Below are 26166 nucleotides of genomic sequence, written 5' to 3'. Positions count from 1 at the left end.
GCAAAGAGTTGGACACGACTGAGCGACTAACACTCTAATCATGAGTGATGGAGAGCATCTCTTCATGTGTTTCTTAGCCATCTCTATGTCTTCTTTGGAGAAATATCTGTTTAGGACTTTTGCCCACTTTTTGACTGGGTTGTTTGTTTCTCTGGTATTGACTTGTATGAGCTGTGTGTATGTTTTGGAAATTAATAGTTTGTCAGTTGTTTCAGTTGCTATTATTTTCTCCCATTCTGAGGGTGGTCTTTTCACTGTGTGTATAGTTTCCTTTGCTATGCAAAAACTTTTAAATTAAATTAGCACCTAGTTATTTATTTTTGTTTTTATTTCCTTTATTCTAGGAGGTTTGTCATAGAGGATTTTACTATGATTTGTGTCATACAGTATTCTGCCTATGTTTTCTTCCTAGAGTTATATAGGTTCTGGTCTTACATTTAGGTCTTTAGTCCATTTTCAGTTTATCTTTGTGTGCGGTGTTAGGAAAGTTATGACCAACCTAGACAGCATGTTAAAAAGCAGAGACATTACTTTGCCAACAAAGGGCCGTCTCGTCAAGGCTATGGTTTTTCCAGTGGTCATGTATGGATGTGAGAATTGGACTATAAAGAAAGCTGAGCGCAGAAGAATTGATGCTTTTGAACTGTGGTGTTGGAGAAGACTCTTGAGAGTCCCTCGGTTTGCAAGGAGATCCAACCAGTCCATCCTAAAGGAGATCAGTCCGGGGTTTTCATTAGAAGGACTGATGTTGAAGCTGAAACTCCAATACTTCGGCCACCTGATGGGAAGAGCTGACTCATTGGAAAAGACCCTGATGCTGGGAAAGTTTGAGGTCAGGAGAAGGGGATGACAGAGGATGAGATGGTTGGATGGCATCACCGACTCAATGGACGTGGGTTTGGGTGGACTCCGGGAGTTAGTGATGGACAGGGAGGCCTGGCGTGCTGCGGTTCATGGGGTCGCAAAGAGTCGCACACAACTGAGCGACTGAACTGAACTGAACTGAACTGATGGTGTTAGGAAGTGTTCTAATTTCATTCTTTGCACTGAGTTGTCCAGTTCTTCCAGCACCACTTACTGAAACTGCTGTCTTGTTCCCATTGTATATTCTTGCCTCCTAAGTCAAAGATAAGGTGCCCACATGTGTGTGGGTTTTTCTCTGGGCTTTCTATCTTGTTCCCTTGGCCTTTATTTCTGTTTTTGTGTACTGTCTTGATGACTGTGACTTTGTAGTATAATTTGAAAGCAGGTAAGTTGATTCCTCCCGCTCCATTCTTCTTTCTCAAGATGACTTTGGCTATTCAGGGTCTTTTGTGTTTCCGTACGAACTGTGGCTTTTTTTTTTCTAGTTCTGTGAAAAATGCCATTAGTACTTTGATAGGGATCACATTGAATCTGTAGATTGCATTTGGTAGTATAGTCATTTTCACAATATTGATTCTTTCTACCCAGGAACCTGGATTATCTCTCCATCTGTTTATATCATCTTTGATTTCTTTCATCAAATTATAATTTTCTGTATATAGTTCTTTTGTCTCCTTAGGTAAGTTTATTCCTAGATGTTTTATTCTTTTTGTTGCAGTGGTGAATGGAATTGATTCCTTAATTTCTCTTTCTGATTTTTCATTGTTAGTATGTAGGAATGCAAATGATTTCTGTGTATTGATTTTGTATCCTCCGACTTTGCTAAATTCACTGGTTAGCTCTAGTAATTTTCTGATAGTATCATGGTATTCTATGTACAGCATCACGTCATCTGCAAACAGTGAGTGTTATACTTTCTTCTCTTCCGATCTGGATTCCTTTTATTTCTTTTTCATCTCTGATTGTTGTAGCTAGGACTTCCAAAACTATGCTGAATAATAGTGGTGAAAGTGGACACCCTTGTCTTGTTCCTGATCTTAGGGGGAATGCTTTCAGTTTTTCACCATTGAGAATAATATTTGCTGTGGGCTTATCATATGTGGCCTTTACTATGTTGAGGTAGGTTCCTTCTATGCCCATTTCTTGAAGAGTTTTAATCAGAGCCAATGCCCCCACAGACTGAGGGGTCCACAGGTCATGATTTTAGAGCCCCCACCACTTGATTTACACTGGGTGACTCTGCAAACCCTCCAACCCCTCTTGCGGATACAAACACACACAACAGCACAGCAGAAATTGTGAGCCTGTCTTTGTCTCCTGAGGTAATTGCAGATTTGTGGACTCACTACCCAGAGTTGTCACTGGCCATCCTTTGCTCATTCTTGTCCTGAACAGGGTCACCGCAGAGATGCGTGGACCAGTCTCCCCTAGACTGTGGACATCTCCTGCCTCCTCTTCTCGTTGTTAGACATCTCATGTTCTTTCGCCTTCATCTCCCATGTCAGCAGGGGGCTGGGCCCATGCACATACACGCAAACACAGGTGACACAAGCACACACCTGTACACACGCATGTGCAAGGCACAGGGACACAAACAGGGAACAAATGTGTCAGTACCTGAAGAACCAGTGGTTCACACGAAATGCAGTGATTTCATATTTCTCATAGGAAAATCCATTCTGATCTTCAAATGTGAAATATACAGAAGTCCAACTTCCATGAAAGAGTGTTCAAGCCTAGATTTTGATAGAAGAAATACAAAGAATTCCATATTTTGCGAAGAAGCAGTGGTGCACATATTTTCATTTGTGAAACAGAGAGAACTCCAATACCATATAGGTTCTCCATATCTTAAGAAAACCAATGCCATGATTTTCGTCTGTGAAATATAGAGATTTCCATATTTAATGTAAGGAAGTCACCACCCAGATTGTCATATATGAGGTATAGAAAATACCATATTTCATGTAAGAAACTCAGCATCCAGATTTTCCTAAAGTGAAATACAAAAAGTTCAATATTTCATGATGTAAATTCAGCACTGACATTTTCATATGTAAAATATAGAGAATTCCATTTTTAACTGAGTAAAATTTCACCCTGATTTTCATATGTGAAATATACCGAATTCCATAGTTTAGGTAGTAATATTGGTGCACAGATTTTGATATCCAGAATATACACAATTCCGGATTGTACATGGGTAAATTAGCACCCAGTTTTTCATGTGTGACATACATAATGTTAAGTACTGCCTAGAGGAAAATTTGAGCAGAGATTTTCCTATATGATATATAGAAGATTTCATATTTTGTGGTAAATGGGTGTCCAGGTTTCACATGTGATTCTATAGAGAGAACTCCACATTTCATGTGGGAAAATTGGCAACTGTATTTTCATATATGAAATATAGACTTCAGGGTTTTTTTGTATGAATGTCTGGGATGGGATTTCCTTATATGAAAGATGAAAAATTTCTTATGTCATGTGTGAAAATCTGTTCACTGATTAATATATGTGAAAAGTAGAGATTTCATATTTCATGTAGGTAAAGTTTTTCCCAGTGTTGTATAATGTGAAATATAGACAGTTACATATTTATGTAATAAAATCATAAGATTTTCATATATGAAAAATACAGAATCCCATGTATCAATATAGCAGAAAAACCCTTCCTCCAATTATCACCTGTAAAATATACAGAAGTCCATATTTCATTTAGGAAAACTTCTAATGTGATGTCCACATGCAAAACACAAAATTCCACATTCACATTTGAGAAACTATGCCTACAAAACCCATGCTAATATTTTAATATGTGAAGTTTAGGGAATTTAATATTTAGTGTAGGAAAATGAAAGTCTATATTTTCAAATGCTAAACACAGAGAATCCCATATACCATGTAGGAAAATGTGCAGCCAATATTTATAAATGCGATACGAAGAATTGAACATTTCATTTGTGAAATGTAGAGAAATACATATATTGTAGAACACACAACGCCAATATTTTCATATGTGAAACACAGATTAGTCTATATTTAAATCAAGGAAATCTGTGCTCAGATCTTTTATATGGAATGTAAAGAGTACCACACCTCATGTAAGACAAGCTCTATCTAGATTTTCATTTGTGAAATGTACACATTTCGTATTTCTGGAATGAATATTTGCTACTGGAATTTCATATTTGAATGATAGAGAATTGTACATCTCTTGTCAGAAAATTTAATTGAGAAATTCATTTATGAAAGTAGAATTCCATGATTCAGCAGGAAAATGGATACTCAAATTTTCCTATGTGAATAATACAGAATTCCCTATGCTTTCAGGAAAATACGTGCACATATATCCATATGTGAAGCATGCAATATTTCATATATCATGACCAAACATATACAGCTAGATTTTCAGACATGAAATACAGATTTCATACTTCCTGGAGAAAATTCTGTACCCATATTTTCGTGTATGAAATATAGAAAGTTACATATTTCCTGTAGGAAAGTCATCTTTCAGGCTTTCCTATATGAAATATAGAGAATTCCATATTTGAAGTGGGAAAATCTGCACTAATACCTTAATACAAGAAATGTACAGAATTTCATATTTCATGTAGAAAATCTGCACCTAGATTTTCAAATGTGAAATATAAAGAATTCCATTGTTCGTCAAGTTAACCTGCCCTCATGTTTTGAAAGGGACATACAGAGAATTCCATATTTCATGTGGGAGAATCTAAACCAAGATATTCATATATGACATGTAGTGAATTGCACATATTATGGAGCAAAATCAGGGTCCACATGTCATATAGGAAATATAGGGATTCTATATTTCATAGAAGCATATCTAAGGTAAGTTTTCCATATTTGAAACATAGAAAATTCCATAATTCATGTAAAAAATTTGAACTCAAATTTTCGTATCTAAAATATACACGTTTCATATGTCATGTAAGAAAATCTGTACCCTGGTTTTCATATGAGAAATGAACAAACGTCCATATTTCATCTCAAAACTTCCTCATCTTGTTTTTACTTGGGAAATATAGAGAGTTCCATATATTTTCTAAAATATCTGGCCTGAGAGTCCCACATACGAAACGTGGAAAATTTCATATGTGATGCGTGAATATCTGTACACTGATTTCTATATGTGAAATATAGAGATGTCATAGTTCAAGTAGGAAAATCTGTTCCCAGATATCTATATGTGAAATTAGAATTACATATTCTATGTCAAAAAATCATAATTAAGGTTTTCTTATATGAAATATGCAGAATCCCATATAGCAATATAGCAGAAAATCTACACTTAACTTATCATCTGTAAGATATACATGATTTCATACTTCATTTAGGAAAATCTGCACTCAGATTTCCACACGTGAATCATACAGAATTATATAATTTCACAGTTGAAAACCTAGGCCCACAACACCTGTGCCAATATTTTAATATGAGTTCTAAGGAGAATTTAATATTTAATGTAGGTTCCTGAATGTCTATATTTTCCAAAGAGAAACACAAGAGAATTCCATATGTCATGTGCAGAATGTGCACACAGATTTTAATAAGTGTAAAATAAAACATTCAGTATTTAAGCAGGAAAACCTTTTTCCAGATTTTCATATAGCATATTGCATGTTTCATGCAGGAAAACCTGTGTCTAGATTTTCAAATGGGAAATATAGAGAGTTACATATTTAGTGTAGAAACATCAGCACCCATGTTTTCATATGTGAAATACAGAGTATCCCCAAACAAGGAGATCTGTGTCCATATTTCTTTATGTGAAATATGAAATATACCAACTTTCATGTAGGAAAATCTTTACCTAGATGATCATTTATGAGATGTACAAATTTCCTAGTTCAGTAATGAAAATTTGCCTCGGTGTTTCATATTTGGACTATGGAGAATTATATACTTCATGTCCGAAAATCTTAAGTGAGATTTTCATTAGAAAACTGCAAAATATTCCATACTTTATTCAGGAAAACATGTGCTCAAATTTTCCTATGTGAAGAATACAGCATTCCATATTTATGTAGGGAAAAGAGTGCAGAGATATCCAGATGTGAAACATACAATAGTCCATCTATCATGACCAAAAATATACAGCTAGATTTCCAAACATAAATACAGATATCAAATTTAATGTAGAAAAAACTACACCCATAACTCATATGTGATATAGAGAAAATTGCATATTTCATCATTCAGGAAAATCATCATTCAGGTTTATATATGCATAAAGCAGGGCATTCAAAACCAGTGCTCTGGAACAACCCATAGGAATAGGGTGGGGAGGGAGGTGAGTGGGGCTTAAGGATGTGTGGGACACATGTATACCTATGGCTCATTAATGTTGATATATGGCAAAAAGCATCACAATATTGTACAGTAATTATCCTCCAGTTAATACAAATAACTTAATTTGAATTCAAAAACGAAAAAAGTGGAAGGAACTCTACTCAGTGCTCTGTGGTGACCTAAATGGGAAGACAATCCAAAAATGAAGGGATCTATGTATGCCTATAATAGATTGACTTAGATGTACAATGGAAACTAATATAAGATGGTAAAGCAACTCCATTCCAATAAAAATTGTTTTCAAAATATAACAATTCAACTATAGCTCCAGCAGTGAATGAATAAATGGTTCCCCCATTTGCAATATATATGTCTGAGGGGACATTATGCTTTTTAAGTATAATATTTCAGTTAGAGGAAGATAAAAACTATATCATCACATGATATTGTTAGTTAATTTACCTGAGTTATAGAAACAGAGTAGAATGTGATTATCTTGGGCTAGTGGAAATAGACCATGATGGTCTAAGTTACCCACTTTCAGTCAAAGTTTGTATAATCTCACCAAGGAAGATACTGTAATAGGGGCAAGATGGGCATGGAGCTGCCGTCCTTAGCTAAAGACCATAGAGGTTAGAAGACCAGGTCCACCAATAGTCAGCCTCTCAGCAGAGTGTAGTAAAAGGTATATTTCAGCCTTCGTCCATGGCCCTCCAGGTCCTCTGGCCTTGGTCTGGGTAGCAAGGGGTGGAGCCTGGGGACAGGCCAAAGGCCGAGTCTTGCAGAGGTCCAGAGACCTTGCTAGAGACACTCACTGGCCTGGCCCAGGGTTCAGAGCACTAGGCAACCTACCTCTGCCATCCCCACCTCCATGACTCAACGCTTGCAATAATCTGATTGGGTCAGAGTCTACAAGACCCAGCTTCCCCCCCAAAGTTAGGGTAGACTGAGAAGACTGAGGGCAACTGTGGGCTGGGCACCTGGCTCCCTCCTTTAAGGTGGCTGGGCAGGGTATGGGGACCTTGGTAAGAGGAGGGCCCAGAGACTGAGAGCTGCATCTTCAGCTGTGACTGGCCACTGGTGGGAGGACCAAGACTGGGTGCTGGATGAATGCTCTCAGGCAGGATAATCAGCTTGCCCAGGAAGCCCCTCCTCCTAAACAGGACCTTGGAGTGTGAAAGTCAAGCTTGGAATCTTACCTTTCAGCATTGAGACTAATATTTGTTTTGCTAGAGGTTTACAGGAACACAGTTACCTCACTATGACTTTTCTTCAAGAATAGAATATCTGACAGCAAGAAGGTTGTCAGAGCTAATCACATTCCTCCCTCAAGTTTTGTATAAGTGGGCATTCTTGAAAGTGTTTGGAAAGTTCAGGATTGTTAAAGGCATAAGCCACCCATCTCCTTGCATGGCCCTGCAAGAAAATGCTCTCTTCCTTAAACTGCAATGTTCTGATGTTGTTTGTCTAACTAACCCATGGGTACATCAGTTCAGTTCAGTTTATTCAGTCAGTCAATGTCAGTCGTGTCCGACTCTTTGCGACCCCTTGGACGGCAGCACGCCAGGCCTCCCTGTCCATCACCAACTCCCGGAGTTTCCCCAAACTCATGTCCATTGAGTTGGTGATACCATCCAACCATCTCATCCTCTGCCGTCCCCTTCTCCTCCCACCTTCAATCTTTCCCAGCATCAGGGTCTTTTCAAATGAGTCAGATCTTCGCATCAGGTGGCCAAAGTACTGGAGTTCCAGCTTCAACATCACTCCTTCCAATGAACACCCAGGGCTGATCTCCTTTAGGATGGACTGGTTGGATCTTCTTGCTGTCCAAGGGTCTCTCAAGAGTCTTCCCCAACACCACAGTTCAAAAGCATCAATTCTTCCACGCTCAGCTTTCGTTATAGTCCAACTCTCACATCCATACATGACTCCTGGAGAAACCAAAGCCTTGACTAGATGGACCTTTGTTGGCAAAGTAATGTCTCTGCTTTTTAATATGCTGTCTAGGTTGGTCATAGCTTTTCTTCCAAGGAGTAAGCATCTTTTAATTTCCTGGCTGAAGTCACAATCTGCAGTGATTTTGGAGCCCAAAAATATAAAGTCTGCCACTGTTTCCACTCTTTCCCCATCTATTTGCCATGAAGTGATGGTACCAGACGGCATGAGTTCTCTGAATGTTTAAGCAAACTTTTTCACTCTCCTCTTTCACTTTCATTAAGAGGCTCTTTAGTTCTTCTTCACTTTGTGCCATAAGGGTGGTGTCATCTTTATATCTGAGGTTATTGATATTTCTCCCGGTAATCTTGATTCCAGCATGTGCTTCATCCAGCCCAGCGTTTCTCATGATGTACTCTGCATATAAGTTAAATAAGCAGGGTGACAATATACAGCCTTGATATACTCCTTTTCCTATTTGGAGCCAGTCTGTTGTTCCATGTCCGGTTCTAACTGTTGCTCCCTGATCTGCATACCGATTTCTCAAGAGGCAGATCAGGTGGGCTGGGGTTCCCTTCTCTTTCAGAATTTTACACAGTTTCTTGAGATGCACACAGTCAAAGGCTTTGGCATACTCAATAAAGCAGAAATAGATGCTCTTCTCGAACTCTCTTGCTTTTTCGATGATCCGGCGGATGTTGGCAATTTGATCCCTGGTTCCTCTGCCTTTTCGAAAACCAGCTTGAACATCTGGAAGTTCATGGTTCACATATTGTTGAAGCCTGGTTTGGAGAATTTTGAGCATTACTTTACTAGCGTGTGAGATGAGTGCATTGTTCAGTAGTTTGACCATTCTTTGGCATTGCCTTTCTTAGCAACTGGAATGAAAACTGACCTTTTCCAGTTGTGTGGCCGCTGCCGAGTTTTCCAATTTTGAAGGCGTATTGAGTCCACTGGTTTCACAGCATCATCTTTTCGGATTTGAAATAGCTCAACTGGAATTCCATCACCTCCACTAGCTTTGTTCATAGTGATGCTTCCTAAGGCCCACTTGACTTCACATTCCAGGATGTCTGGCTCTAGGTGAGTGATCATGGCATCGTGATTATCTAGGTCATGAAGATCCTTTTTGTATAGTGCTTCTGTGTATTTTTGCCACCTCTTCTTACTATCGTCTGCTTCTGTTAGGTCTATACCATTTTTGTCCTTTACTGTGCCCATCTTCGCATGAAATGTTCCCTTGGTATCTCTAATTTTCTTGAAGAGATCTCTCGTCTTTCCCATTCTATCGTTTTCCTCTCTTTCTTTGCACTGATCACTAAAGAAGGCTTTCTTAACTCTCCTTGCTATTCTTTGGAACTCTGCATTCAAATGGGTATATCTTTCTTTGTCTCCTTTGCTTTTCACTTCTCTTCTTTACACAGCCCTTTGTAAAGCCTCTTCAGACAGCCATTTTACTTTTTTTGCATTTCTTTTTCTTGGAGATGGTCTTGATCCCTGTCTCCTGTACAAGTTCGGGAACCTCCGTCCATAGTTCTTCAGGCACTCTGTCTGTCAGGTCTAATCCCTCGAAGCTATTTGTCACTTCCACTGTATACTCGTAAGGGATTTGATTTAGGTCATACCTGAATAGTCTAGTGGTTTTCCCTACTTTCTTCAATTCAAGTGGGAATTTTTCAATAAAGACTTCACGATCTGAGCCACAGTCAGCTCCCAGTCTTGTTTTTGCTGACTGTATAAAGCTTCTCCATTTTGGCTGCAAAGAATATAACCAATCTGATTTCGGTGTTGACCATCTGGTGAAGTCCATGTGTAGAGTCTGCTCTTGTGTTGTTCGAACAGGGTGTTTGCTATGACCAGTGCGTTCTCTTGGCAAAACTCTATGAGTCTTTGCGCTGCTTCATTCTGTACTTCAAGGCCAAATGTTCCTGTTACTTCAGGTATCTCTTGACTTCCTACTATTGCATTCCAGTCCCCTGTAATGAAAAGGACATATTTTGGGTGTGTTAGTTCTAGACGGTCTTGTAGGTCTCATAGAACCGTTCAACTTCAGTTTCTTCAGCATTACTGGTCAGGGCATAGACTTGGGTTACTCTGATATTGAATGGTTGCCTTGGAAACAAACAGAGATCATTCTGTCGTTTTTGGGATTTCATCCAAGTACTGCATTTCAGACTCTTTTGTTGACTATGATGGCTACTCCCTTTCTTCTAAGGGATTCTTGCCCACAGTAGTAGATATAATGGTCATCTGAGTTAAATTCAACCATTCCAGTCTGCTTTAGTTCTCTGATTCCTAAAATGTCGACATTCACACTTGCCATCTCCTGTTTGACCACTTCCAATTTACCTTGATTCATGGACCTAACATTCCAGGTTCCTGTGCAATATAGCTCTTTACAGCATCGGACTTTCTTTCCATCACCAGTCACATCCACAACTGGGTGTTGTTTTTGCGTTGGCTCCATCTCTTCATTCTTTCTGGAGTTATTTCTCCACTGATCTCCAGGGGGCACCTACCCGCTGGGGAGTTCATCTTTCAGTGTCCTATGCTTTTGCCTTTTCCTACTGTTCCTGGGGTTCTCAAGGCAAGAATACTGAGGTAGTTTGCCATTCCCTTCTCCAGTGGACCACATTTTGGCTGAACTCTCCACGATGACCTGTCCTTCTTGGGTGGCCCTACACGGCATGTCTCATAGTTTCACTGAGTTGGACAAGGCTGTGGTCCATGTGATCAGGTTGGTTAGTTTTCTGTGATTGTGGTTTCAGTCTGTCTGCCCTCTGATGGAGAAGCATAAGAGGCTTATGGAAGCTTCCTGATGGGAGAGACTGACTGAGGGGGAAACTGGGTCTTGTTCTGATGGGCAGAGGCATGCTCAGTAAATCTTTAATCCACCTTTCTGTTGATGGGTGGAGCTGTGCTCGCTCTTTCTTATTTACCTGGGGCCAAACTATGGTGGAGGTAATGAAGATAATGGCGACCTCCTTCAAAAGGCCCCATGCATGTACTGCTACACTCAGTGCCCCCAACCCTGCAGCAGGCCACCACCAACCCACATCTCCACTGGAGACTCCTGCACACTCCCAGGCAAGTCTGGGTCAGTCTCTTGTGGGGTCAGTGCTCCTTTCTCCTGGGTCCTGGTGTGCACAAGGTTCTGTTTGTGCCCTTCAAGAGTCTATTTCCCAGTCCTGTGTAAGATCTGGCGGCTCTGTGGTCAGGCTAATGGCGACCCCCTCCAAGAGGGCTTATGCCATAGCCAAGTCTGCTGCACCCAGGGCCCCTGCCCCTGCGGCAGTCCACTGCTGACCCGTACCTACACAGGAGACACTCAAACGCAGTTCTGTCTCAGTCTCTGTGGGGGCTCTGGGTCCTGGCGTGCACAAGGTTTGTTTGAGCCCTCTGAGCATCTCTGGCGGGGATGAGGTTTGATTCTAAATGTGAATTTGCCCCTCCTACCGTCTTGCTAGGGCTTCTCTGCCCTTGGACGTGGGGTATCTCTTCAAAGTCGCTCCAGCGCCTACCATCTTGCTGGGGCTTCTCTGACCTTGGACATGGGGTATCTCCTCAGGGCCGCTCCATGCCACGCAACCGCGAAACCAGTATTAGCCAACACACTCCAGTATTCTTGTCTGGAGAACGCCGCTCCTTGACAGAGAAGCCTGGCAGGCCACAGTCTCCAGGGTTGCAAAGAGTAGGACACTACTGAAGCGACCCCGCATGCAGAGGCACAAGACTGTTTTTGCCTGTGGCAGCTCTGCCCCAGTAAGAGTTGACCGTGAAGGTGGCACAGCTGCTTGGCTTGCAGGGACCATGGCAGCGCCAAGTGTGCAGGGACACGGACTGCCTCCACCGCAAGACTTATGGCCCTATCAGTCTTTTCTCAAGCCTCTTGTAGCTGGCGATCAGAAGGCCTCTTTGGCCAGTCTTTCTCCGTAACTCCACCCGTTCAGGCACTTAGAGGGCTTCGTTGCCTGGGGACCTTCTCTGTTGTTTGGCACATCGGGCACACAGAGGGGCCCCCCTGGCTGGGTCCTACTCCGTAGACTGGCGCATCAGGCACTTAAAGGGGCACCCTGGATGGGGTCCTCCTCTGTAATTCAGTGCGTCAGGTGCTTGCTGGGCCAGCCTCTCTATTGTTCAGCTGCCAATGCTGGCAGTGTGGGAAGAGAGAGGCTATGGTGATGGCTCCACCGCCAAACGTGACTCAGCAGTATCGCCTAGCTTCCGTGGCTGCCCGACTTTCCTCCACAGGCATTTGCCACCACAGTCTCCTCCCTCATATCCCCTTGATCAGTCTCTCCACAGTCAAGAGCAGCCCTCGCTTTAGGATTGCTCCACAATCCCTAAACTCCAGCTACCAGCCGCTGCACCTTCCAGGGGATCTGCATCCCCGTCTTGGGTATGTATGGCTGCAAGGACTGTCTGATTCTCATCCCACTTAGGCTGCCACAGATCAGCTGTTTCACTCTCATCCTTAAATGTTTCTCCTCTGACTCCGACAATTGCCCCGACGTGGGGATCGGACCCTTGCTTCAGTTCCCCCACCTGCTGAAGGCAGGTCCAGTCCTACTAACACTTCTGTTTTTCCCTAGTCCCTTCATCCTACCAAGGTTTGGGTGGGTCTATATATTATTTTCCACTAGTCAGGGACTCCTGTCCACTCTCAGCTGGTGTTCTGCATGCACCTCTGTGTCTGAAGGTATATTCCTGATGTATCTGTGGAGAGAGATGTACTCCGCGTCCACCTATTCCTCTGCCATCTTGTTCTTCTGTATGAATTTTAAAAATAATTTCAAAAAACCAGGGAATTAGAAAATTGAAATGTGTGTGAAATGTTTGTTTTGCCATTTCTATACTATATATCAGTCCCCATTTATATATTTAAATGTTTCATTAACTAGGATATGTGGAAAATATGTAAATAAACTGGGATATGTGGGATAAGTGTGATAGAGGTAGTGGATGCGTATATCAGTTTCTTCACTTTATCTACTGCATATCACACATAAACTGCTTCTGAAGAACTCCATAGTACACTTTGGGAGAATGAGAATAAACTGGGAAATGAAATTGCTAGGAAAATAATTTAGAACTTACCGAACTCTATCATGACTGACCTCGAGAAAACACTACAGCTGGGATCAAGAGGTTGGAATTTTGTAGATCCTCCTAGTTTTTCTCTCATTGTTTTGCTGAGAATCACATCCTTCACAGATTTCTACATCCAATAACAGTGGTACTGATAAATTGTTTTTAACTTTAATTTCTTTTTTTGTGGATGTATTCATGAGTTGCAATATTATATTTGTTCAGATTTACAACATAGCAATTCAGTTGTTTTATATATTATACTCTGTTTACATTTATTATTAGATAGTTGGTATATTCCTCTGTACTGTATAGCATATCCTTGTTGCTTAAAGTTCAAAGTGAATAGTTTAAAATGAAATATTAAGTTCTAATGAAAACCATTGTAAATTACAAAGGACTGAAATCACAGTGTGCTTTCTCTCTCTCCAAGGATGTAGTAAGCTTGAAATCAATCTTTTAAAAAAGAAATAGGAGAATAGAATTATGGACATGGGGAAAGGGGAGGAGAGGGTGAGATGTATGGAAAGAGTAACATGGAAACTTACATTACCATGTGTAAAAGAGATAGCCAAGGGGAATTTGCTGTATGGCTCAGGAAACTCAACCAGGGGCTCTGTATCAACCCAGAGGGGTGGGATGGGGAGGGAGATGGGAGAGAGTTCCAAAAGGGAGGGGATATATGTATCCCCTAGGCTGATTTATGTTGATGTTTGACAGAAAACAGCAAAATTCTGTAAAGCAATAATCCTTCAATAAAAAATTAATTAACTAAAATCACAAAAAGTATCTCAAACAAAAATAAAAGGAATAGGGAAATCACCAACTACTTTGAAATGCAGCAATATACTTATAGAAATAAAAATGTCAATGCACCAAGAAGGAATCACAATGGACATTAATTTCAGTAAATATTATCATAAGCATTAGCAGTCAAATACTTGAGGTAGAAGAAGGAGTCATCTTATTTCTCTTAATTGCTGAACATCGTCCTCCTTCTTACTTTGATGCAAGGTGCTAGAGACATGTCCCACAACAAGAAATGGATGCATGCATGTGTGCTAAATCTCTTCAGTTGTGTCCGACTCTTTGTGACCCTATGAACTGTGGCCCACCAGGCTCCTCTGTCCCTGGGAATTATCCAGGAAAGAGTACTGGAGTGGGTTTCCATGCCCTCCTCCAGGGAACCTTCTCCACTTAGGGATAGAACCTGGGTCTCCTGTGTCTCCTGCATTGCAGGCAGGTTCTTTACTACCGGCGCCACTTGGGAAGACCCAAGAAATGGATGGCGTGTATGCTAAGCCGCTTCAGTCGTGTCCGACTCTTTGAGACCCTACGGATTGAAGCCCGCTAGGCTCCTCTGTCCATGGGATTTTCCAGCAAGAATACTGGAGTGGGTTGCCATGCCTTTTTCCAGGGCATCTTCCCAATCCAGGGATTGAATCCGTGGCTCTTAACGTTTCCCACATAAGAAGGCAGTTTCTTTACCACTAGCGCCACCTGGGAAGCCCCAAGAAATGGATACCTGTACTTACATCGCCATGGTTAAAAGCAGGTGCTTGAATGGAAAAACATCAGGGAAACTATCACCCCACCTTCCCGCTCCATCTCTAGGCTGAGTGCCACAGGAAGGTTGTTATTTGTTCAGCCCTCCTCACTCCACCATATGTTTGGCCAATTGCTTTGGCTCATGGGCTACCAGTCCCTCATTGGCTGCTACTGTGGAGACTGTCGCTGCATTCACTGTCACTGGACTATCCCATCATCCCTGCAAGTTTGCAATTCAGTCCGGATTTTTTTTTTTTTTAAAGCCAAATGTTCTAGTTTGCAAACAAAAAAATAGGATAAGAGAAATCTAGATAAGGTAATTTCATAAGATATGGTGCTTGATTCCAGAAATTTAGAATTTTCTCATTTTACACTGTGTTTGAGTCCTATTTTACACATGGAAGTGAATTGGGATTGAAGAGATAGAATGGGTAAGTGTGATTTTTATATCTGCTACTGCTGGTGCAGTGGTAAAGAATCCACCTGCCAATGCACGAGACGAAAGAGACATGGTTTCTATCCCATGGTCAGAAAGATCCCCTGGAGTAGGAAATGGCAACCAGTTCAGTATTCTTGCTTGGAAAATTGCACGGAGAGAGGAGCCTGGCGGGCTCCTGGCCATGAGGTCAGAAAGAGTCAGATATGACTGAGTGACTGAACACACACACACACACACACACACACACACACACACACACACTGCTCTTTGTGTCCATGCGTGCTACCTCGCGACAGTGGTGCCCGACTCTTTGCAGACCCTGTGGACTATAGCCCACCAGGCTCCTCTGTCCATGGGATTCTCTAGGAAAGCATACTGGAGAGGGTTGCCATGCCCTCCTCCCGGGGATCTTTATGACCCAGGGATCGAACCTGCCTCTCCTGCGACTCCTGCATTGCAGGCGCATTCTTTACTGCTGAGCCACCCGGGAAGACCACACTGTTCTTTATCGGTTGCTATACACCACATAAAAATCTCTGGATGGTACCTAAGTATAGGTGGGAGAATGAAAATGAAAAAGGCCGATGAAACTTTTCGGGAAACCATTTTGACCATAAAGATCCCTAAAATCGCTGAGAAACCACAAATAGATATAACCATTTAGGAAAGTGACGAGTTGCAATACGCTAAGAAAAAAGTACACGATTTTCCATCGAACGAATGACACATCCGACACACATTGAAGCAAAGTTAATGAAGTTTTTAATGTTTTCGTTGGGGTGGAAATGTGCCTCTTCATCGCTACAGGTCTTTTCTCTCCAAGTGAGAGAAGAAAAGTCTGGTTTGCGATGTTCAGGCGGTCCTGAGGCAGTTTATCTGCAGCTGTTGTATCTGATGATCGCTTTAGTGGCCTCGGACATGGCATGCTTGCCGATCTCTCCAGGCAAGAGAAGACGAACAGCTGTCTGGATGTCATGATTTGTGATGGTGCGGTGCTTGTTGGAGCGGGCCAGGCGCCAGGCCTCTTCGGCGATCCGCTCAAACATATCCTTCACGAACGAATCCATGATGTTCACGGCCTCACGGGAGAGACTCAGGCCCGGATGGACTTGCCTCAGCAGCCTGCGGAAATAGATGGCGAAGCTCAAGAAGTCGTCCGGACGGGAGCGGCGGCGACGGCGACGGCGACGGCGGCTCTTAGCCGTCTTCCGCTTTGCCTTCTTTGGCTCGGCATCAGACGACTCTGGTCTGGAGGGCTCTGTTTCCGAGGGCTCAATTTCGGAGGTGCCAGTTTCTCTGGTGCTCAGATCTTCCTGAGAGTTGTCAGAGGCTGGTTCAGCCTTGTGGGAGACACCACCCCCCATGGCTCAGAGGGAAGACCAGTGCGGGCGTTGAAGGCCGTTGGCCGAGTTTATAGGCCCTGCGTTCCCTGACGTCACAGACACTGTCCATATCTGATTGGATAAAATGCAAAGCAGGGAGGCCTGTTACTATGGCAGCCCATGTCACTTCTCACTGGATGTCCCACCTCCCAACTCCTGCCACGCCCCTCCCCCACGCTTAACCCCCAGTCAGCCAAAATCAGTGGTATCTTCAAACTTTCCGTGACCTCCACCAGAAAAATCTTTGAACTCTGCCCCATGTAGGAAACAGGCATCCATTCACCTCAGCTGACTTATGTCTACTATTGATGCATGAGAAGTTTGAAAGATGTCACCAAAGTCACTGAAGTTGAAAAATGAAATAATCAGTTAGAGCTTCCTGAGAGAGTCTGACTGACCTCCATAACTCAAGCTCTTTCAGGCATCAGAGAGACTCAGGTCACTTGGTGGATATTTTACTCCAACACAGAATCTTCTCCTGATTGACCTGCAGTGGCATGAGCAGAATGTCCTGGCTTCCTCAGCAGAGTGCTCCTGAAAATCCTAAGAATTAATTGACCAGCTATTATCTCCGAAACTTATCAAAACCAATGATCAATTTGAAGAGACTGACAAAATCCCATTCTCCAAATACAGAACACAAACAGAAATAGGAATACTTACACATACACAGTGAAAATATTTAACATTTTTCAAATTTTAAATTGTTTTCTTAAACATTATATAGGTCCCCCAAGTACCACACATACTGGAATTGATTAATGATTTATAGCGGTTATTTCTCAAAAAATGATCACTCTTATTGCTGAAAAGCCACCAGGGTGAGATAAAATGAATAAAATGATAAATAAAGCAGCTAGGAGTAAACGTATCTAAGGTGGTGAAAGACCTGTACGTAGAAAAAGTAAAACCCTGATCAAAGAAAGTGAAGATAATACAAACAGAGGGAAAGGTTTACCTTGTTTATGGATGGGAAGAATTGATATTGTTAAAATAAACATGCTATCCAAGGCAATCCACATACTCAGTGCAATTGCTGTGAAAATACCGGGGCATTTTCCACAAAACTAGAACAGACCATTTTAAATTTTGTATGGAAAGACGAAAGACCCTGAATCGCCAAAACAGTCTTAAGGAAGAAGAGCAGAACTGGAGGAATCAGGTTCCCTGACTTCGAACTATATCAGAAAACTACATTAATCCAGTCAGTGTAGTATCGGCACAAAAACAGACACGTGGAACAGAAGAGAGAGCCCAGAAATAAACCTATGTGCTATGGTCAACTAATCTATAATAAAAAAACAGAAGAATATACAGTGGAGAGAAGACAGTCTCTTCAATAGGTGCTGCAGGGATAATTGGATAGCTACATGCAATAAAGTAAAATTAGAACATTCCCTAACAGCATATACAAAAATAAACTCAAAATGGACTAAAGACCTAAATCTAATACATATATTGTGTATGAAGTCATTTTAAGAAATAGAATCCATTAGATATCTTAATGACCTGTGTTTCTTTCACATTTGTAAATTCAGAAATTAAATGAATACATCAGTTATAAAAAAAACATTAAAAATACAAAACAATTGGGTTTTGAAGAGATAATTGGGACCTCAAAGGACTCTGATACACAGAAAATCTAGGATGGAGAAGGGAAAAGCAGTTTGATGTTGAAGATTGGAAGGGGGAGTAACACTAGTAATTATTCACTTCAGTTGATGATTGAGGAAATAAGAGAACCTAGTGAGGAATCACCTTGCAATGTTGTGGTTCACTGTAAAGGCAAAATAAGGGAAATGGCTTCATAGCTGAATTAACAATTGCAAGTCTCAACTCGTGGATGGTGGTGTTGATGGGATAGGCATACCCCATTCAGAAACCTTTTCAACATTACCATTGTTTATGGATTCCCTTAAAAAGAGGACCCCAACACAGCATAGAAGTTAAGTGCAACAAAAAATTTCAGGAGAAAAACCTCATTTCACACTGCCTAGAATCAGAAGTTTCTACCCTAACTCGTTCAGATGATCTAATGTCATTCTTTTCTAGCCCTTATTCTGTTGTTTTTGAAGTGGAAAATCTTGATGATTTTCAGCTTAACATCATAGGGATGCTGAGGGCATTCAGTCAGAGAAGCTAAAAAGTTCATGTTGACTCCATGTCAGCCAAGGAGGGAGTCAAACTGGTAGCCACGGTCACTGAGCCACTCTACAGTGAGGTTATCCTGACTAAACCAATAATGGTCTTCCTGGTGTGTTCGGGTCTAGTGACAGTAGTGTAACAAGTATGATTATTTATCTACTGTATTGTTCATTTTATAAAACTAGTTAAGATCATTTAAATATCATATGAGTATTAGAAAATGGCCAAATAGTAAAGAATCCACTTGCAATGCAGGAGACTCAGGTTCAATCCCTGGGTCCAGAAGATCCCGTGGAGTAGGAAATGGAATCCCACTCCAGCGTTCTTGACTAGAAAATTCCATGGACAGAAGGGCGAGGCAGGCTACAGTCCATGGAGTCACAAAGAGTTGGACACAACTGAGCGACTAATACTTTCAACACTTTCAAGTATTCTAGAGCTCCTGTACAAAATGCTAGTGATTGGGTCACTTAAACAACATTCATGTATTGTCTCATACTTGTGGAGGCTCTAAGCCCAAATCAAGGTTTCATCTGAGTTGGATTTTATGCAAGGTGTGAATGCATAACGGGCCTCCGTTCCTGGCCACTTTTCTTGGCTTGTAGATAGCTGAAGTCTCCCTATGCCTCCCCACGTTTTCTTCCCTATATGTATGTATCTATGTCTGATTTTCCCTTATTATATAGATATAAGTCATTTGGATTAAAACCTACTCTAATGAATGCATTTTAACTTGATCACTTGGTAAATACTCTATCTCCAATTATGATCACATTTGAGTATGAGTGTTTATGGCACAGATACATTAATTTTAGAGGCAGAAAATCAACCCTTAGGAGATATGTATTTTGAATTAATTGTGGGCATATCTCCTGCCTCTTCCATCTTATTTAGAGAACACTGGTGACCACTTATGAGAAACAAGGTGGCCCCACCACAGTCATTTTCACAGTTCTGTGATTGTTCAGTAATTTTGTTTTCGTATTTTATTTCTTTTTCTCTGTGTGAGCGAGAAGATAGTGTATCATTTTCAATTGCTGCAAAGTATTCTTTACACCTACAGTTGTAATTATTTCCTGTTGTGTAGGATATAAGAATCTGTAAGTACACCACTGTCAGCCAAACATTGAGATGAAATCCTGATAATCCACGAAATCAAACTTTTCCTGAGCCCTTCAGGAGAGGGACAGGGCTCTACAGGACAAAAAAAACAAAACACTTTCTTGAAACTGGCAGAACCTCATGAGATAAAGGAAAAGAATTGAGGTCCTTGGGCAAGATACTAGAGAGAGCCTCCCTGAGTAGTACAGGTATGAAGTGGACAGTGCCTTTTCAAGAATGGGCAATGAAGGTCTGTATCTTTTGGTCCAAAATAGAAGAATTCTGATGGGCTATTATACCTCCAGGGCTCTCCTTGGTCACTGCAGTAAATATTTAGGAAATGTGAGTCCAATTATCAAGAACATTATTTGGTGTTTTGTGGAAAGTTAGAGAAATCTTATGAGAGAACATTTACAACAACTACAATGGGAGGGGGGGAAGGGGAGACAAAAGAAAAAAAAATCCAAAAGAATCTACAGAACAAGTCAAAACAAAAATAATCAATGTTTTTCTTGAGTCACTGCTGTCAGAATCCTTTCCCTCGCTGGGAGTCACAGTTCACCTCACCTCCCTAGAAACCCCTCTAACACTGTGCTGCTGTCTGGACCTGCTGTGGGGGCAGCTCAGATTCTAATCTGGTCCTATCTTCTGTGTTCTTGTCTCCAACGTCCACAGCTATCAGAACTAGTGCGTTTTCTTTTGTGGGAGCTCTCGATGACCTTTTATATATTCCATAGGCACAGAATCTGCGGATTGAATCTTCAGCTTGTACAGCTGGTGGGAAGGTCTGGGGTCTTCTTCCTTAGCCGCACTGCCCCTGGGTTTCTATTGTGGTTTCATTTCCACCTCTGCATGTGGGTCGTCCACTGGGGTTTGCACCTGAGGCTGCCCTGGAGGAGTTGGGTTTCCCCTGTGAGGGCCAGGTGTGGAGGTGGTGCACTTGCTTGGGTTGCAGGGGTTCTGGCAGCACCAGGTACTCAGGGGAGTTGGCGGCTATGGTAACAGGAAACAAAGTGCTCTAGAAGGGTATCAGTTCAGTTCAGTTCAGTCGCTGAGTCATGTCCGACTCTGCGATCCCATGGACTGCAGCACGCCAGGCCTCCCTGTCCATCACCCACTCCCAGAGTTTACACAAACTCATGTCCATTGAGTCGGTGATGCCATCCAACCATCTCATCCTCTGTCATCCCCTTCTCCTCCCACCTTCAATCTTTCCCAGCATCAGGGTCTTTTCAAATGAGTCAGTTCTTTGCATCAGGTGGCCAAAGTATTGGAGTTTCAGCTTCAACATCAGTCCTTTCAATGAATATTCAGGACTGATTTCCTTTAGGATGGACTGGTTGGATCTCCTCAGTATCGAAGGGACTCTGAGGACTCTTCTTCAACACTACAGTTCAAAAGCATAAATTCTTCAGTGCGCAGCATTCTTGATAGTTCAACTCTCAGATCCATACATGACTACTGGGAAAACCATAGCTTTGACTAGACAGACCTTTGTTGGCAAAGTAATGTCTCTGCTTTTTAGTATGCTGTCCAGGTTGGTCATAGCTTTTCTTCCAAGGAACAAGCATCTTTTAATTTCATGGCTGCAGTCACCATCTACAGTGATTTTGGAGCCCCCCCCCACCAGAAAACTCTCTCATTGTTCCCACTATTTCCCCATCTATTTGCCGTGAATTCATGGGACCGCATGCCATGATCTTACTTTTCTGAATGTTGAGTTTTAAACCAACGTTTTCACTCTCCTCTGTCACTTTGATCAAGAGGCTCTTTAGTTCCTCTTTGCTTTCTGCCATAAGGGTGGTGTAATCTGCATATCTGAGGTTATTGATCTTTCTCCCAACAATCTTGATTCCAGCTTGTGCTTCATCATCACGTGTTTCTCATTATGTACTCTGCATAAAAGTTAAATAAGTGGAGTGAGAATATACAGTCTTGACATACTCCTTTCCTGATTTGGAACCAGTCTGTTGTTTCGTGTCCAATTCTAACTGTTGCTTGTTGGCCTGCATACAGATTTCTCAGGAGGCAGGTCAGGTGTTCTGGTATTCCCATCTCTTTCAGAATTTTCCACAGGTTGTTGTGATCCACACAGTCAAAGGCTTTGGCATAGTCGATAAAGCAGAAATAAATGTTTTTCTGGAACTCACTTGCTTTTTCAGTGATCCAACAGATGTTGGCAATTTGATCTTTGGTTCCTCTGCCTTTTCTAAATCCAACTTGAACATCTGGAAATTCACGGCCCACGAACTGTTGAAGCCCGGATTGGAGAATTTTGAGCATCACTTTGCTAGCGTGTGAGATGAGTGGAATTGTGCGGTAGTTTGAGCATTCTTTGGCATTGCCTTGCCTTGGGATTGGAATGAAAACTGACCTTTTCCAGTCCTGTGGCCACTGGTGAGCTTTCCCAATTTGCTAGCATATTGAGAGCAGCACTTTCACAGCATCATCTTTAAGGATTTGAAATAGCTCAATTGGAATTCCATCACCTCCCCTAGCGTTGTTCATAGTGATGCTTCCTAAGGCCCACTTGACTTCACATTCCAGGATGTCTGGCTCTAGGTGAGTGATCATGCCATCGTGATTATCTAAGCCATGAAGATCCTTTTTGTGTAGTGTTTCTGTGTATTCTTGCCACCTCTTCTTTATATCTTCTGCTTCTGTTAGGTCTATACCATTTTTGTCCTTTACTGTGCCCATCTTTGCATGAAATGTACCCTTGGTATCTCTAATTTTCTTGAAGAGATCTCTAGTCTTTCCCATTCTATTGTTTTCCTCTCTTTCTTTGCACTGATCACTAAGGAAGGCTTTCTTAACTCTCCTTGCTATTCTTTGGAACTCTGCATTCAAATGGGTATGTCTTTCTTTGTCTCCTTTGCTTTTCACTTCTCTTCTTTACACAGCCATTTGTAAGGCCTCCTCAGACAGCCATTTTGCTTTTCTCCCATTTCTTTTTCTTGGGGATGGTCTTAATCCCTGTCACCTGTACAACGTCATGAACCTCCGTCCATAGTTCTTCAGGCACTCTGTCTATCAGATCTAATCCCTTGAATCTATTTGTCACTTCCACTATATAATCGTAAGGGATTTGATTTAGGTCACACCTGAATAGTCTAGTGGTTTCCCCTACTTTCTTCAATTTAAGTCTGAATTTGTCAATAAAGAGTTCATGATCTGAGCCACAAAATCTGCCAACAAGGTCTCCCGACAAGATCTCTCAACTTCCTTCTTAGCCAAGCCTAAAAGACAGACTCTGTAGTGCAGCACATCAGGCCAAATACCGGATAAACTGAGAATATTTGTATGTAAGAGTACCAGGTACGGGATATTGTGCAGAAGATGTGCACTGCGAGTGAAGTCACGTAAAAGTCTTTTGTGCCACTTTCAGAGGGAAACTATTCGTCTTCCAGACGATCCAGTCGACAGGATTCAAATCACTAATAATAGTCAACTCAGCCACAAGGCAGGGCAGGGTCCCTTTGTGGAACTTAATAAAGAAGTTCCCATGCAAGCCTGTCTGCACCCTCTAATTTTCATTACTCAAATGTTTTCATTCCATCAACAGAGAGTTCAAATACAGACCATGGGCAGGCACTCGTGGAGATGATGAAGACTGCAAGAACACAGCATCCTTCCGGGGCGGTGAACACAGAATGCTGCAGGTTGGTGAGAAGATGGAGGAAAAATGGACCAGAGAATGAAGGGGAGAGTTCAGAGCAAAGATCTGGCTTTTTGGGGTGGTGGGAGCTGCTCCAGACCTGCCTGCAAGCCTTGGGGACATATTTCAAAATGTAATAAACAATGTAGTCTCTGGCCTCAATGAGCTTTGACAATCTTAATGCCTCAGCATACTAGACTAGACCAACTGCAGTGCAACAGGTTAGAAATTCAGGAGATATTATTTGGGGAAAGGGGGACAGTGACTTAAAGGAGACTTGCTCGGTCACACTTTTTCAAACAGTGTGAATACTTAATAGAGCTGGAGCCAGGATTCACCTATATATAGACTGTTCTCTTAAGCATATTTCAATTTCGTGATCATCACGAGATAACCACGTTTATGTGGGATTTCATTTTCTTTCTGTTTGAATACTTCTCTACTTATACAACCGGAAGTTAGCACTACCTTGGAAGTTACATTTTTGTATTAGGACTTTTCTCTCACTTCTCCAACTGTACCAGTTGTGCTAGATGACTTCCTACCACTAAAGATGGCCCAGTTCATAGTAATTCCTCCTGCCATACAAGAGTCTCTCAAAAAAACGAAAAGGCAGATAGAATGCAAAAGCACAGACAAGCCAAGCTTCTGAGGACTGTTTGAAAAAAAGGCCATGGGAAAGTAGGCCATGAGTTGGCTGATTGACATAGTAGTGTGGTTATAGAATCCGTGGCATCAGAAAGAGACAAGCGGCACTCAAAGATGCAGAACAGCCGAGTTTATTCAGCACCGGTGTGGGCTCAGTGGAGTTGCCGCCAAAGACTGAGTGCCTCGGCTTTGTTCTGGGTATCTTTTAATACACCGTAGATTTCCTGCTTGAACAGCTCAGATCCCTCCCTTCCCCAGGTAGCCCTAGTTCCCGAGAAGAGGAGGTGACCACCAAGCAAGAGATCAGATGTGGAAGCGGTGATTGATGAGCAGCAGCTGTTAACACAAGATAAAGGAAGGGAAAGCAAAAGGTTGTTACTTTAATTGGGGGCTTTGATCTGGTTTCTATTTCATTCCCCGCTCTTGATATTTAGGGTGCATCTGCGGCTGTCAGAGAACATCATCATCCAGACCTGGTTGGTAACCCCTTAAAAGCAACAACTAGGTGGCTGTTCTCCGTTTGACAACTCTTTCTATGAATGAACCCTGTTACGTGTTTGATTAGGACCGGTATGAAGCAGGGAATAAGCAGTCATCGGTGAGTATGACTACGACAATCCCAATCATTGTTTTAACCAGAAACATTGTCTGAACTAGAAGATGGGCAGTCTTCCTGATATTTTTAGCTATGTCTGTCACAACTCTTCGATTGTCTCCTATTTGGATGCAACAGTCAGTTTGGTAGAATTTCCCACAAGCTCCTCCTTCCTCCACTATTCGATTTGGATAGATGGCAGTCCTCATCTGGGATTGTTGCTGTGCCAACAGTTCCAACGCAGTTGCAATTTCATTAGTTATACTCTCAAGTACCGCCCGCAGTCGGATTATTCCGTTGAGCATGTAAATGTGGGTCCTGTACCCCCAACTGCCGTCTTGTGGCTACGTGGCCGGACCATAATACGGGATTATCTGTTGGGGGCGCTCAGCTTTGCCCCAACTTTGTTTTCCCCCTAGCTCGAGGAATCATTTTTCTCTATGTCTCAGGTTGTCGCAAATTGGGAACACCAGCGTGTCCCCTGGTGAGTCGGGAAGAGGAAGAAACCTGACTGAATTATTCCTATGGTGCAGGTTCCTCCGCATCTGGATGGGAATCATGAGTAGGCCCTTCTCCCGCAAATCCAAAAAGTCCCTCTCGGGGCTGCCATAAGTCTGGGTTTGTGGAGTTAAAATGCTTCCAATATGGGCTAATGCCTGGGATTGCAAGAAAAGGATTAGTATCAGGTTGACTTCCCGTACAGTTTCGCTCTGGAATCCCAGAAGTGGAGTTGAAGGGAGTGCAAGTGTGATTTCCATTCCCTCCCTTTTGGGGATCCCGATACCAGGTTGGGGCCCCTGACCACCACAGACGTTTGTTACAGGTACCATTATAGACCAGGGCTCTTCTACATTTTGTTTCTCTGACCCAGGTATAATGTGTCCCTTCCTGGCTTAGGCATTCTTTGCCTTCTGTTTCCTTGGACAGGGTCCAACTCTGAATAGAACCCCCTGCCCGCCTGCTAGTTGTTCGATTCCATTGGAATAGCAGAGAGGCATCCAGTGCAGTACACTTCCAGGGCCATGTTTTATGCATCAGAGCTCCTCCACAAACACAGCAGCTAGTGACATTTAGTTCCAGGGCTACCTCCTCGGCTAGATGGATAAAAGGATTATTTCCAATAGTGGTCATTTCTAACTTATCTTTGAGGGAAACTCAAAGCTGGTTATAAAGTCCAGAGGACCCCATCTTTGGACCTGATGCCAATGGGTCTGGCTTGGTTACTTGGGCCTTTAACCATTTGACCACCTCCTGGGCTCGTTCTTTCCTAGCCTGGTCTTCCCCCCCACAATCTATCATCCCAAAATGAGTCTGTCGAGTCCAGCAAGCCATCTGTCTTGGGGTACCATAGCATGTTAGGCCATTCACACTGTGGGCTCTAATTGTCCCTCGCAATGATGCTTCCTTTCTCTAGTTCATGGGAAAGCTGAACTATAACATGCGG

General features: G+C 42.2%; 1 protein-coding gene and 1 pseudogene across 44 annotated transcripts in view; one reads left to right on the top strand and one right to left on the bottom strand.

Annotated features, from left to right (window-relative positions):
• The window catches only part of LOC145537083 (histone-lysine N-methyltransferase PRDM7-like), a 50647-nt gene that overhangs the window by 6223 nt on the left and 18258 nt on the right, over nt 1-26166 (top strand). For 22 of the 43 annotated variants that reach the window (XR_014076171.1, XR_014076172.1, XR_014076175.1 and 19 more), the window contains 2 exons: nt 23387-23483; nt 24562-24725. The gene's annotated coding sequence lies outside the window, so the exon portion shown is untranslated. Of the gene's footprint in view, nt 1-23386; nt 23488-24389; nt 24726-26166 lie in introns of all 43 variants that reach the window. The other 21 variants (XR_014076178.1, XR_014076182.1, XR_014076176.1 and 18 more) reach the window with 1 other exon arrangement.
• LOC145537085 (histone H2B pseudogene) lies at nt 15933-16579 on the bottom strand (annotated as a pseudogene). Its single transcript, XR_014076184.1, has one exon. The product of XR_014076184.1 is annotated as a histone H2B pseudogene (transcript).

The sequence above is a fragment of the Giraffa tippelskirchi genome, chromosome X (genome assembly GCF_054371585.1).
Source record: "Giraffa tippelskirchi isolate mGirTip1 chromosome X, T2T-mGirTip1v1.2.pri, whole genome shotgun sequence".
NCBI classification, from domain to species: domain Eukaryota; kingdom Metazoa; phylum Chordata; class Mammalia; order Artiodactyla; family Giraffidae; genus Giraffa; species Giraffa tippelskirchi.
The sequence above is the reverse complement of the archived record's forward strand: the minus strand, read 5'-3'. Positions and strand labels throughout refer to the sequence as shown.